General features: G+C 30.8%; 1 protein-coding gene across 1 annotated transcript in view; it reads right to left on the reverse strand.

The window, feature by feature from the left end:
* Nucleotides 1–13,921, reverse strand: part of LOC137617677 (probable serine/threonine-protein kinase pkgA) — a 63,383-nt gene that overhangs the window by 48,265 nt on the left and 1,197 nt on the right. The gene's annotated exons all lie outside the window — the stretch shown is intronic.

Below are 13,921 nucleotides of genomic sequence, written 5' to 3' on the forward strand. Positions count from 1 at the left end.
ATGCAACATTTCCACACAAATATCAAAGTTTTAATGCATGTCCACACAAACATCAAAGTGTTATCAAACTCTCTCTCTCTCTCTCTCTCTCTCTCTCTCTCTCTCTCTCTCTCTCTCTCAAATACACACACACACATACACACACAAACACGATGGCAAACAACGCGTGACGAACAGAAAATCTTTCACATTGAGCACATGACACATCAACGATAAACAAATACTGTAAGCTTTAGAGAGCAGAAGATTCATCCGATAGCAAACATCAATAGGACAAAAGAAAAGAAATATTTACATTATTCTTTGATGTTACTATACAATGCTTTATTTTGAAGGCATATTCTATTCTTGAGGGAATTGCTCAATTTTATCTTTCGCACAATAGAGGTCAATTGGAAGTGAAGTTTAGTATAATAATAATAATAATAATAATAATAATAATAATAATAATAATAATAATAATAATAATAATAATAATAATAATAATAATCAAACAATGAATATATGTCCAAGAAATAAATCGATATAACTGATACGACACAAAATACTTAAAATCTTAAAACTTTTGCATCTATCGGAAATTCTATTCCGAGAGAGAGAGAGAGAGAGAGAGAGAGAGAGAGAGAGAGAGAGAGAGAGAGAGAGAGAGAGAGAGAGAGAGCTCATTGTTATTAAATCTTCCTCCCTTTTTCCATCATTATACGGTCTTGACTCCAGACAACAATGTTTATAATCCCTACCTATATGACGTCACTAGTGACGTCATCCAGGTTCATCTCAATAGGATGTTGTCTCAAAATGTAAGGCGGAAACGCCTATCTTCCTTTTAGGGATCTCAAAACAATGTTCGATTCAGCAATTTCTAAAATCAATTTTTATCTCTTATTTTTATCTCTTATCTAATTCAATGTTATTAATAATGAAGAAACAAATTTAAGAAACCTCTTCAAGGTCAGAAAAGAAATACAATTTCGACTTTATGACTAAAGCGACAAGTCCTGCTCTAATCACTTATTGAAATTAGAGCTTTAAGGATTACTGTAACCTATTAACATAATATATATAAAGTACAAAGGCCGAGAATTAAGAATCGGTTACGTATGGTTATTAAACAGGAATCGTCTTCTCTTCAGTCACTAAAGGGACTAACTATTAACATCCTCTTTCTACAAAGGGTATTTGAGTTTATTTTCGTTACCTTAATTCTAAACATATTATATAAATTTAAATAAATTAACACACTATAAATTCATATACAATATATATATGCAAGCTGTGTATATATATACTGCATATATATATATATATATATATATATATATATATATATATATATATATATATATATATATATATATATATATATATATATATATATATATATAGGTCTCTGCTGAGTCATCAGCAGCCATTGCCTGTACCCTCCTTGGTTTTAGCTTGGGTGGAGAGGGGGCTTGAGCGCTGATCATATGTATATATGGCCAGTCTCTGGGGCATTGTCACTGTCCCTTGCCCTTCCCATTCATGAGGGGCTTTTAAACCTTCAAACCCTTAAAACTAGCAATTACTTCCTAAAAGGACATCAACCAACGGACGTTCCATTAAATTGACACCAGTTACAAATCTACTAGATACTTCTAACCTATTGAACGCCTTCTTCACCTGGCTATGACCAAACACCTGCACTTAATCATCTAACCACGCTCAGGTGTTTGAATTGGAACAAAGCGGGTGAATCATAACCACGATTATTCACTAATAACATGTATGCACTCATGCGAACAAGAATACTACTTATGTTATGATTGTGCAGTACATCACAAAAACATTAACATTTTATTGAAGTTTTTATAGTTTATGTAGGAGATATTTATTTTAATGTTGTTACTGTTTATAAAATACTTTATTTTACCTTGTTTCCTTTCCTCAATGGGGTATTTTCCCTGTTGGAGCTCCTGGGCTTATAGCATCCTGCTTTTCCATCTAGGGTCGTAGCTTAGTGAGTAATAATAATAATAATAATAATAATAATAATAATAATAATAATAATAATAATAATAATAATAATAATAAACGAATTGGCGTAAAAATATGGTTCCATAATGAAGAACCAAAAGTCACAGCCCTATCCATATTTTGAATTGCTGAATCGTGGCTGAATTCCGAGAAAATATAAAACATAAATCAATAATAGCTACTTCATACACCGAGACTGAAGGCTTATCAGGAGTGTGTCAAACCCTCCATGCGAACTGCAAATTCAGCTATATATTGTAAGCAATCCTCACTCTTTACTTCCTCAACCTCTGCTCTCCTATGAATTGTGAATAAAATGCCATATTAAATCTTGTATCCCCTACAATTTATTTATATAAACACATGAGTTTTTTTTTATTTATCCTCCTTTACACATATGTAAACATGTTTATCATTATTTCCATCTCACACCTCTAATCTTCTCTATTTATTTACACCATACATATTACGAAAACCATTCATTGTAACAAAATCAAAATTTTCCTTTCTATTTAAATTCAATATCATAATTACTTGTATAAAGGAGATTTGGCTCAACGACTGCCTTCTTACTTCATATTACAAAAAACATTCATAGTAACAAAATCCAAATCATCCTTTCCATTCAAATTCAATATCATAATTACTTGTATAAAGGAGATTTGGCTCAACATTCCTAACTTGTCTTCCAAGTCTCTCAATCTTTTACACTTACCCTGTTGCCTTTCTCATCAAATCTAAAATCCATTATATTCACTCTGAAACTCATACTGCATAATAAGAAGCCATATTTACAGCTGTCGGATACGGCTAAATCTCCTTTGTTTATACATTTATCCTCACAATGTACCCATACGTTTCTCTTCAAGAAAACAATTATTACTGTAATTTCATTCCATATTTTTTGTAGCTCTTCTTTCCAATCTCCAATTAATACTTCTGCAAATATAAACTATTCCAAACTCCCTTAACAACTCATGTTCTTGCTTTAAACGAATTCAATCTGTCTCATGACTTTGAATTCTCGTGTTACAGCGTTTTTAAAAATATCCCATTACATCATCAATAAAATATATTGAAGAGCCACATAAACATAAAATGGCCTTGTATCCCACTTCTACATCTAAACAGGCATTATCCTATCTACTGTATATATTTCACACATTGCTTCCATACTCAAAACTTAATGGGTCACACAACTTAAATGTTTTTCACATCAATATTTACATTATTTTTTCATTAACTAATTATACGCCTATACATGCCAATTACAACTTTCTTTTACTTTGGATTCTCTCACATAACTTCTATAACATACACTTGAATCCACGTATTTTTCTAGGTGCCTTCCCGCTGTAATTTTCTCAATCAAATTCGTAACAGACATCGCTAATTTTGCCTAATTTACCAAGTAATTTTCTTGTCCTTATAATCATTACAGTATCATCACCAAACCACAGAATCGTACTATATATATATATATATATATATATATATATATATATATATATATATATATATATATATATATATATATATATATACATATATATGTGTATATATATAAATATATATATAATGTGTATATATATATATATATATATATATATATATAAAACATATGCATATACATATATATATATATATATATATATATATATATATATATATATATATATATATATATATATATACACATCTATCTATCTATCTATCTATCTATATATATATATATATATATATATATATATATATATATATATATATATATATATATATATATATATATATACATACATATGTGTGTTTACATGTATTCCGTAACTTCCAGCTGAAATAGACATTAAAAATAAGCAAGTCTGCCAAATGTTAGTAATTTAATCCATTCACAAAAGCCGGTGAACAGTACACAATAACAAAAATAAGTCTATTAAATAGAACCTGCCTTAACCAGTTGGAAGCTCTCTCTCTCTCTCTCTCTCTCTCTCTCTCTCTCTCTCTCTCTCAACCCAACCCGCATACAGAGTTTCAATATGTCACTTGGCCAATTAACTGTATTGTACCCTATGGCTTCCCCTTGCAAGCAAGACTTTTTTTTTTTGGGGGGGAGGGTATTTCCACGAAGGCCCTAAATGATAGACTAAAATTCAATTATATCTGCTCAGATAAAGAAAATTAATTTATCTTTAAAATCTCTTGACTTAAGCAGTTATTGTAATATCGATAGTTTACCATAAAATGTTTTGTATGGAAGTTGAACAGCTTCTTATATGCGTATTATGAATAAAAACAGAACAAGAGATTCAGACAATTACTCGCTTGAGGGTACACTCGAGCACACCATTGCATTTATTTTCTTTTCCTCTTTTTTTTTAATTCCTTTCCTCACTGGGCTATTTTTCTCTGTTCGAGCCCTTGTGCTTATATCATTCTGCTCTTCCAACTAGGGTTGTAAATTAATAATAATAATAATAATAATAATAATAATAATAATAATAATAATAATAATAATAATGTATTATATGAACTTTGTTCCTGATTTTAAACAGAAACTATAAAATCATTAGAAAGCAAGGCAACGTCTTATATTACTTAATAATTATGTTGGTATAAAAGACATACAAATAAATAAAAAAAAAATGGCAAGCATTTTCCAGATTTCCTCAGTGATTATTTTACAAGAACAAATTCAACTCTATAACCTAGAAGTATCATCAAACCTTTTATCAGTAAAAATGGTGACTGAATTTTCTAACAAGACAGGGAATATACCCGTATTTATGCATAAAACCAGGCAAATCACGGAAAAGTAACGAGCTATAAAATGAAGCTTAATATGTATACATGAACTTTTTTCTTAAAGTAACAATAGTGAACTCTACATTTAAACTCACTGTCACCCAGCTCAGGATCAACCTCTCTCGCCACTGGCCCGCATAAAAATAAGCCAGATGAGGATGCCTAGTCTGAGCTTCCTGACCATAAATAAAGTTCCAAGAGTCCAAGTGTGTCATTCTTCCTTAATCTTATGTATTAGCGATTCCTCAAGTATTGGGTACAATTGCATTAATGTAATAAGCAAATACTTCCTTATCGATCCGAGGAAATAAAATTCTTGTTTTCATGATACATCAAGCACATTAATATACTAAAATAGTTATGTAAGGGCTTTCCTAAATGGATCTATAATATCGCAAATTTTAATATGGATATGGACACACATACGCACGCGCATTTATATATATATATATATATATATATATATATATATATATATATATATATATATATATATATATATATATACATATATATGTATATATACATACATATATATATATATATATATATATATATGAATATATACAGTATATATATGTATATATACAGTATATATATATATATATATATATATATATATATATATATATATACACATATATATATATATGAATATATACAGTATATATATACATATATATATATATATATATATATGTATGTATGTATATATATGTATGTATATATACAGTATATGTATATATACAATATATATATATATATATATATATATATATATATATATATATATGTGTGTGTGTGTGTATATACAGTATATGTATATATATACAGTATACAGTATATATATATATATATATATATATATATATATATATATATATATATATATATATATATTCCACAAGTATATATATATATATATATATATATATATATATATATATATATATATATATATATATATTCCACAAGTATGCCTTTTCCTTAGCAACACCAGACCTAAACCCTACAGTAGAATACAACTGTATGTCTCTCTCGCTCTCAACTGACCCTTGGGTTCATTATTAATGCCAAGAAGTCTCAAGGTTTGCCGGACAGTATAATATCAACTTCACCAGAGGTCTGTTGCAACACACATTGCAAGATGTGAAAAATAGAACATGATCTCATTGCAAAATAATGATGAATGTCATTTCCTCACACAGAAATAAGTGCAATACGTTACTAATACTCGAGTTCTGAATTTTCTCACATTCTCTACTTGCTTATATACATATATAATGCATATCTTATAACATATATATATATATATATATATATATATATATATACATATATATATATATATATATATATATATATATATATATATGTGTGTGTGTATAGTGTGTATATATATATATATATATATATATATATATATATATATATATATATATATATATATATATATATATATAAATATGTGTGTGTATAGTGTATACATTTATAGATAGGCACATATATATATATATATATAATATACACACATATATATATACATATATATATATATATATATATATATATATATATATATATATATATATATATATATTTCATATATAACTCATAAGGGTGAAAATTTCCAAGGTTGATTGAGTAACTGATTTGGAGTTTCTCTCAGGTCGTGATATCAAAAGGCCATTACCATAAATTTCCTTAACTTAAACAGTCAAGAAACAAATGAAAATCACAACTTGTGCAGAAGACGAGCTTCAGAAATAATCTTAAAATGTCATTAATATCATAGACCACATCCCATTCCAGAATCCATGTAATGATATTTGCTTGAAAGCAATTCAGTTGCTGCTTGCTTGCAAAACTTCGTCCGCTTATTCATTTCTTACTACATCTACAAGTGCTGGGACCCAACAAAATCTATTTTGATTCCTCAAAATTTCATTATATAAAACCAATCCAAAATCTGTATAATCAAAGTATTTGTGAAGATAAAGGGAAACGTTGCTGGTGAAATGCATTTTGAATCACAAAATTATTAAAGATTATCTTTGTTAAATGGGCTATTTTCTCTAAATTGCCTTTGTTAAAGGGGCTATTTTCTTTAAATTACCTTTGATAAAGGGGTTATTTTCTTAAAATTACCTTTGATAAAGGGGTTATTTTCTTAAAATTACCTTTGATAATGGGCTATTTTCGTAAAATTACCTTTGTTAAATGGGTTATTTTCATAAAATTACCTTTGTTAAAGGGGGCTATTTTCTTAAAATTACCAATTTTAAAGGGGGCATTTTTCTTAAATTTACTTTTGTTAAAGTGGCTAATTCCTTAAAATTATCTTTCTAAAGTGGCTATTTTCTTAAAATCACCTTTGTTAAATGGTCTATTTTCTTAAAATATCTTTGTTAAAGGGGGCTATTTTCTTAACATTACCTTTGTTAAAGGGGGCTATTTTCTTATTAGCAGCTAAAATTTCATACATTTCGGCATTAAGAATAGAAAGCCTCTCAAAGGAAATGCTCCTTTGTTATTAAATCTATGGTTAAAGACTCAAATCCAACACAATAACTAGATTTAGAAGTACATGAAAAGAAAAATCACTATCTGTGTATTCCACCTGTTTATTGAAAATGGAGTGGATTCACTCTTCAGCCAGGTCTCCATTATCATCCTTGAAGTACTTGATAAAGGAAACTTCCCGAGTTGTCATTATATGTTACAAGAATTAAAAAAAAAAAAAAAAAAAAAACTTACTTTCGAAAAATATTAACAATTGTGGATAGAGGCTTTGAAAACAAAAATGAAACTTAATTCCCCTGATTGGCAAAAAAAGCATCTATAGAAGCATATTAAAAACATGACATTTAGAAAAAACTGATTAGTTAATAAATTCAAATAAGCACACAGATAAGGAGCTCTTAAACTGTTAACACCTTATCAGATCATAAGCCAAAACCAAATGAATGTATGTACAACAGATACCGAGAACAGGTTGTAAAGAACAATTATGGCATATGCTATCCTTAGTATGCTGTATTTTGTAGTTTGCTAGTATTGGAATAATGCATTTGGCCTATATAGCCCAGCGCTGGGGACCTTGAGGCCATTCAGCACCAAAGTGCTAATAGGGGAACACCCAGCAGTTACTCAATGAAGTAAAAATCTGACGAGGTTAAATATGAAGGAAGGAAGGAACTGAGAACAGAGGTAAAGTATGAAAATATAAAGTAAGTGCAGCTAAGGGCCAAAGGAAAGCTACGAAGAAGATCAAGTAATACCTACAGTACACTGCATGATATGCACTGACGACGCTATCTCCCTCTCCCCCATGAGGCGTTGTGTGCTGAGAAAGGTTCTTGATCCCCTTCAGTTAAACGAGGTATCTCGATAACTATTAATCGACAATGGCCAAAAAAAATGTTGTGGTGCATCTAGTTGCAAGTGAAAATGAACTTGAAATATACATCAACGTTAACTGCCGCTACAAAGCTGGAGCTAATGATTTGATGTTGACCAGGCTGACATGAGTCTTTTTATAGTTTATATATGACATATCTGACACATCTGTTTTTGACGTTGTTAACAGTTTATATAAGACATATCTATTTTGACGTTGTTACTGTTTTTAGAATGATTTATTGTTAATTTGTTCTCATCATTTATTTATTTCCTTATTTCCTTTCCTCGCTGGGCTATTTTTCCTTATTGGAGCCCTTGGGCTTATAGCCTCTTGCTTTTCCAACTAGGGTTGTAGCTTGGCTAGTAATAATAATAATAATAATAATAATAATAATAATAATAATAATAATAATAATAATAATAATACAGAGGCCAATCTCGCTGTCCTAACAAACTAATCAATTAAAATATCAAGGCAGTGACTGACACAGTGACACGGTTGAAATCCTAATGAATTTCAAAATGCATCAGAATATTAAAAGGAATACAAACAATAAAAAAATCCTACAAAACTATAAATCTCGAGACTCAACAATCAGAAGGCGATTCTAATTGCCATCAAGATTCAACACCTTTAAATACAGTACAGACTATATAAGCTGGTACCACATTCAGGGTAGAGATTACATTCTCCCAAGAATGTAAAAAATGAAATGAAAGTTGAACAAAACATACTGTGTATGTATGTATGTATGTATATATATATGTATATATATATATATATATATATATATATATATATATATATATATATACTGTATATATATATATATATATATATATATATATATATATACTGTATATATATATATATATATGTATATATATATATATATATATATATATATATATATATATGTATATATATACACATACATATATATATATATATATATATATATATATATATATATATATATATATATATATACCTACATATATATACACACACAATATATATATATATATATATATATATATATATATATATATATATATATATATATATATATATATATAATTTATAAAGTCAATATCTAAAGGAGTAAAACCAGTAGTCCATGTAATGAGAAAATCAACGTAGAACCAAGTATGTACACATACGCATACAGACATGAACTCTGCCATTAAGGAAATCTTATCAGGTATTCCAAATGCCTTATCACAGTATCCCCACCAGCTGATTAGCTTCGTCCCAGAGATTTCAAGGTAACTGGTTATCAAAGGGGGAAAAGAAAAATGGAAATTTTGAAAACATAATGAGATTTAATTACTGTACTTACTAAAGTGTACGTGACGATAAGAAATTGATCTAATTATCTTCACCAACTTGTTTGTGTCTGTTTATGTGTTTGTTATTCGCTTAACTCACAAACTATTTGACTGAAACCCACGAAATTCTGTATGATGATTGGCAATGGTTCAAACACAATTTTATTAGATTTTGGAAGTAACTGGGTCAAAAGTCAAAGCCAAGGTCACGAGGTCACAAACATCTTTTCGCTATATCGTTGACATTTTCTATCCAATATGTATGAAACTGGTGTCAAAATGTGCATAACTTAATTGCCTATATTTTGATATGTGACATGATAGGGGCAAATGTATGCGCTCTACCGAGTGCCCATTCTAGTTTTAATTTATTTTTACTTGTTACCATATTTTATTTTAATTTAAATTTCAATGTTTCATCCTTGTTTACTTTTATTATGAAATTAAATAAACCCTAAATCCCATCGTGTTAGTAACAAGGCACATTCCACACCGATTCCGGAAGGTCAAGTGAGTAATGGGGCGTGCTATGCAGGGCCACACCTCTTGGTGAAAGGATTTGCGCATTGCCATAATCAGCGAAGCTGTACTAGTCAGGGCCACCCATTCTAGGTTGGTTTGCTGTGAGCGATCAGACGAAAATCAGTAATAAACACTATCCTCCAACAGGAATAATTCCTCTAAAAATAACTCGTTATTCTTATTCGCATTAGAGGGTCGTTGGACTCCAGTTACACAATCAACATCCATTTCAAAGGGTTGGACCCTCAATCATTTTGGATGTGATAGACGAGACCATACTTCATTCTAGCAAGGACTTGTCAAAGTCCATTAGCTACCAGGCACACCCTTCATTGCCTAGATCAAACTTCATGTAGTGAATGGATTTTATAAAGGAAAACTAACATCGTTTCTTTCTCGATCGGGGTCGATTATGAAATTGTAGTAAGTTATGCAAGGCTGTTAACAATTGAGCCACAATGATATTGTATACGAGTAACTAAACATGCATGTACAAACGCATGCCAGCGCGCGAGCACACACACACACACACACACACATATATATATATATATATATATATATATATATATATATATATATATATATATATATATATATATATATATATATATATGTGTGTGTGTGTAATCGAAACGTTGAAATGACGTCTAAATATTTAGATATGCGTGTATGACCTTGAAAAAGACCTCCCCAGCGATTGACTCCCACCTAATCTAACTTCCACCTTAATTTTATCACAGTGCATTATTCCTTCAAAAATCTCGATAACAAAATCAATTTTAAGGACAGCAATGATGCCAGCTAGTGCCATGATCGGTTGGTACGATAACAGACAATCAACAGGTGTTTATCTCACCTCTGGCACTTCCCAGGAGAAGTACACTCAAGTATCAAACCATTGTTCTCTAGCCTAGGGTAGTGCCATAGACTCTGCCCCATGGTCTTCAACTGTCTTGGGTTAGAGTTTTCTTGCTTGAGGGTACTATTGAATTTATGGTTAAAATGCGCGTCATAATACAGAAAGGTTTGCACTTCATGTGTTAAAAAGTGCTGTCAAAGAAATAAGAAAATTGACTGAAACTACATGAACATGCACAAATACATAAGAAAGCTTTAAAACATATATAGTCGTTGCATAATATATATTTTCTAATGATAAAAGTGATGCTGATATGGCTTTGATATTGATTATTATTATCATTATTATTATTATTATTATTATTATTATTATTATTATTATTATTATTACTTGCTAAGGTACAACCCTAGTTGGAAAAACAGGATGCTATAAGCCAAGGGGCTCCAACAAGGAAAAATAGCCCAGTGAGGAAAGGAAACACGGAAAAATAAAATATTTCAAGAACAGTAATAACATTAAAATAAATATCACCTATATAAACTATAAAAACTTTAACAAAACAAGAGGAAGAGAAATAAGTTAGAACAGTGTGCCCAAGTGTACTTTCCAACGAGAGAACTCTAACCCAAGACAGTGGAAGACCAAGGTACAGAGGCTATGGCACTACCCAAGATTAGAGAACACTGGTTTGATTTTGGGGCGTCCTTCTCCTAGAAGAGCTGCTTACCATAGCTAAAGTCTCTTCTAACCTTACCAAGAGGAAACAGGCCACTGAACAATGACAGTGCAGTAGTTAACTCCTTGGGTGAAGAATTATTTGGTAATCTCAAATGTTGTTAGGTATATGAGGACAGAAGAGAATATGTAAAGAATAGGCCAGACTATTCAGTGTATATGAAGGCAAATGGAAAATGAACTGTAACCAGAGAGAAGGATCCAATGTAGTACTGTCTGGCCAGGCAAAGGACCCCCATAACTCTATCAAAAAGTGGTATATTCTAAATATTTACTTTAAAAAGCGATGAATTGGAGCCTATTCATACGCATAGAACATTTGTAACTGGATAAGTCATTTCTCTCGTGCGTCAGATCGACGGTATCTCTTAGTGATTCATTGAGGTTCTAGCTAGAGATAAAAGTGTGTTACAAGTTACTATTGTTTTTTTTTTTTTTTTTTTTTTTTTTTTTTTTTTTTTTTTTTTTTTGAGGGAGGAAGATAATCCATTTCCATCAAACTTCTTACAAGTACGAACTGGGTAGTTTTCGTAGGACTCCACTCCTTAGCTTATATACTTAGACAATGAATATATGTTGAGAAATATTGGCAAATCTAAAATCGTTTATTCATTGTGATATCTCATCATAACTCTTCACTCCCCAATGAAACTATATATTCGAAATGCAGTAGGGTAATTTCTATAAATTATATTTGAAATATAGTAGGACAAGTTCTGTAAAGGAGTTAATGTTCAAGAGTAGAAGCCAATTATCAACAAACAAAAGATAAGAAATGAAATGTAGCTTTTAGAAATCAGGGCATATCCTTCATTGGGACGTAAATACCCAAACTTCAGCGAAGCTGTAGCCGATGTGGCTTTTGAGAGCGCCTTCAGTCTGTCGTATAAGACTTGCTTACAGGATGTGGTGACGTCATATCCTAGAATAGGTTAGGTCGCTTACGACAGATAAGAGGTGTGGACGAGAGAGAGAGAGAGAGAGGAGAGAGAGAGAGAGAGAGAGAGAGAGAGAGAGAGAGACCATCAATCTAAACGAAGTATACTTACCTCATTCACAACAGCAATAAACTTGAATTATCAAAACAAAAGAAATACCACTTCAAATTTGCAAGAATCAAGTAGGTTCGATCAGACGTAGCAACTCCTCCACAGGACAAAACCAACGGAAGATAAATCTTTTAATATAAAGTTCCTTTTTGGTTGATCAAACATAAAAAAGACAATTAACAAGATTGCAAATATACCTATCACGCATAGCGTTTGAGTTTAAGACAACCAAGTAGTCTTAAAAAGGTATCATCTACAAATTCTTCAGTTACTGGCATCGTTCATGACACGAATCGGGAGCCCTAAGAGGGCTTCCTCAAAACAGAAAATACAAACGAAGTAATAAATAAGAGTATAGAATATTAAAGGATTATAAATCAGAATTGTTCCAAGAATCATTATGAAGATTTTAAGACAAATGGTAAACAAAACAATTATTCGATAACTATATAAAACTGAAAACTAAAGATAATCAAATAGCAATTAATTCTAATAAGCCACTTTAGAATAAAAAACGCAGACGCAAACACACAAAAAATCAAAATGAAATACAAAATGAAACAAGAAATACAAATACCACTTCTTCTTCTTCTTTGTCTACATCTTTTCCCATTTCTATGTGGGGTCGATGTTTCTGGTCAGCTTTCTCCAACTACCTCTGTCCCATTATTATCATTATTATTATTATCATTACTTGCTAAGCTACAACCCTACTTAGGAAAGCAGGGTGTTATAAATCCAGGGGCTCCAACGGGGAAAATAGCCCAGTGAGGAAAGGAAACAAGGAAAAATAAATTATTTTAAGAAGAGTAACAACATTAAAATAAATATCTCCTCTATAAACTGTAAAAAAAAAAACTTTAACAAAACCAGAAGAAGAGAAATGAGATAAAATAGTGTGCCCTCATCATACAGCCTATTCCTTAAGCATCACTAGTTCAACTTGCTTCTAACCCCCCCCCCCCCCCCCCCCCCCCCCCCGCTTAAAAGCATGAACATTTTCCTTACTATTCATCTGCAAAGAACACGCGTAGTCACGGTCCCTTTCGGACATCTGACGAGGAAACCTGTCCACTCCTATTACACAGAAGAAGGGACATAATGAAAGGGCTGGCTGGGAGGAGGGCGAGGGACAACACGATAAGATGTGCCCCAGAGGTGTACCTTAAGGATATGCAGGCGGATTATAGAATGGAATGTTTAC

Source organism: Palaemon carinicauda, chromosome 23 (assembly GCF_036898095.1).
Source record: "Palaemon carinicauda isolate YSFRI2023 chromosome 23, ASM3689809v2, whole genome shotgun sequence".
Lineage (NCBI taxonomy): Eukaryota > Metazoa > Arthropoda > Malacostraca > Decapoda > Palaemonidae > Palaemon > Palaemon carinicauda.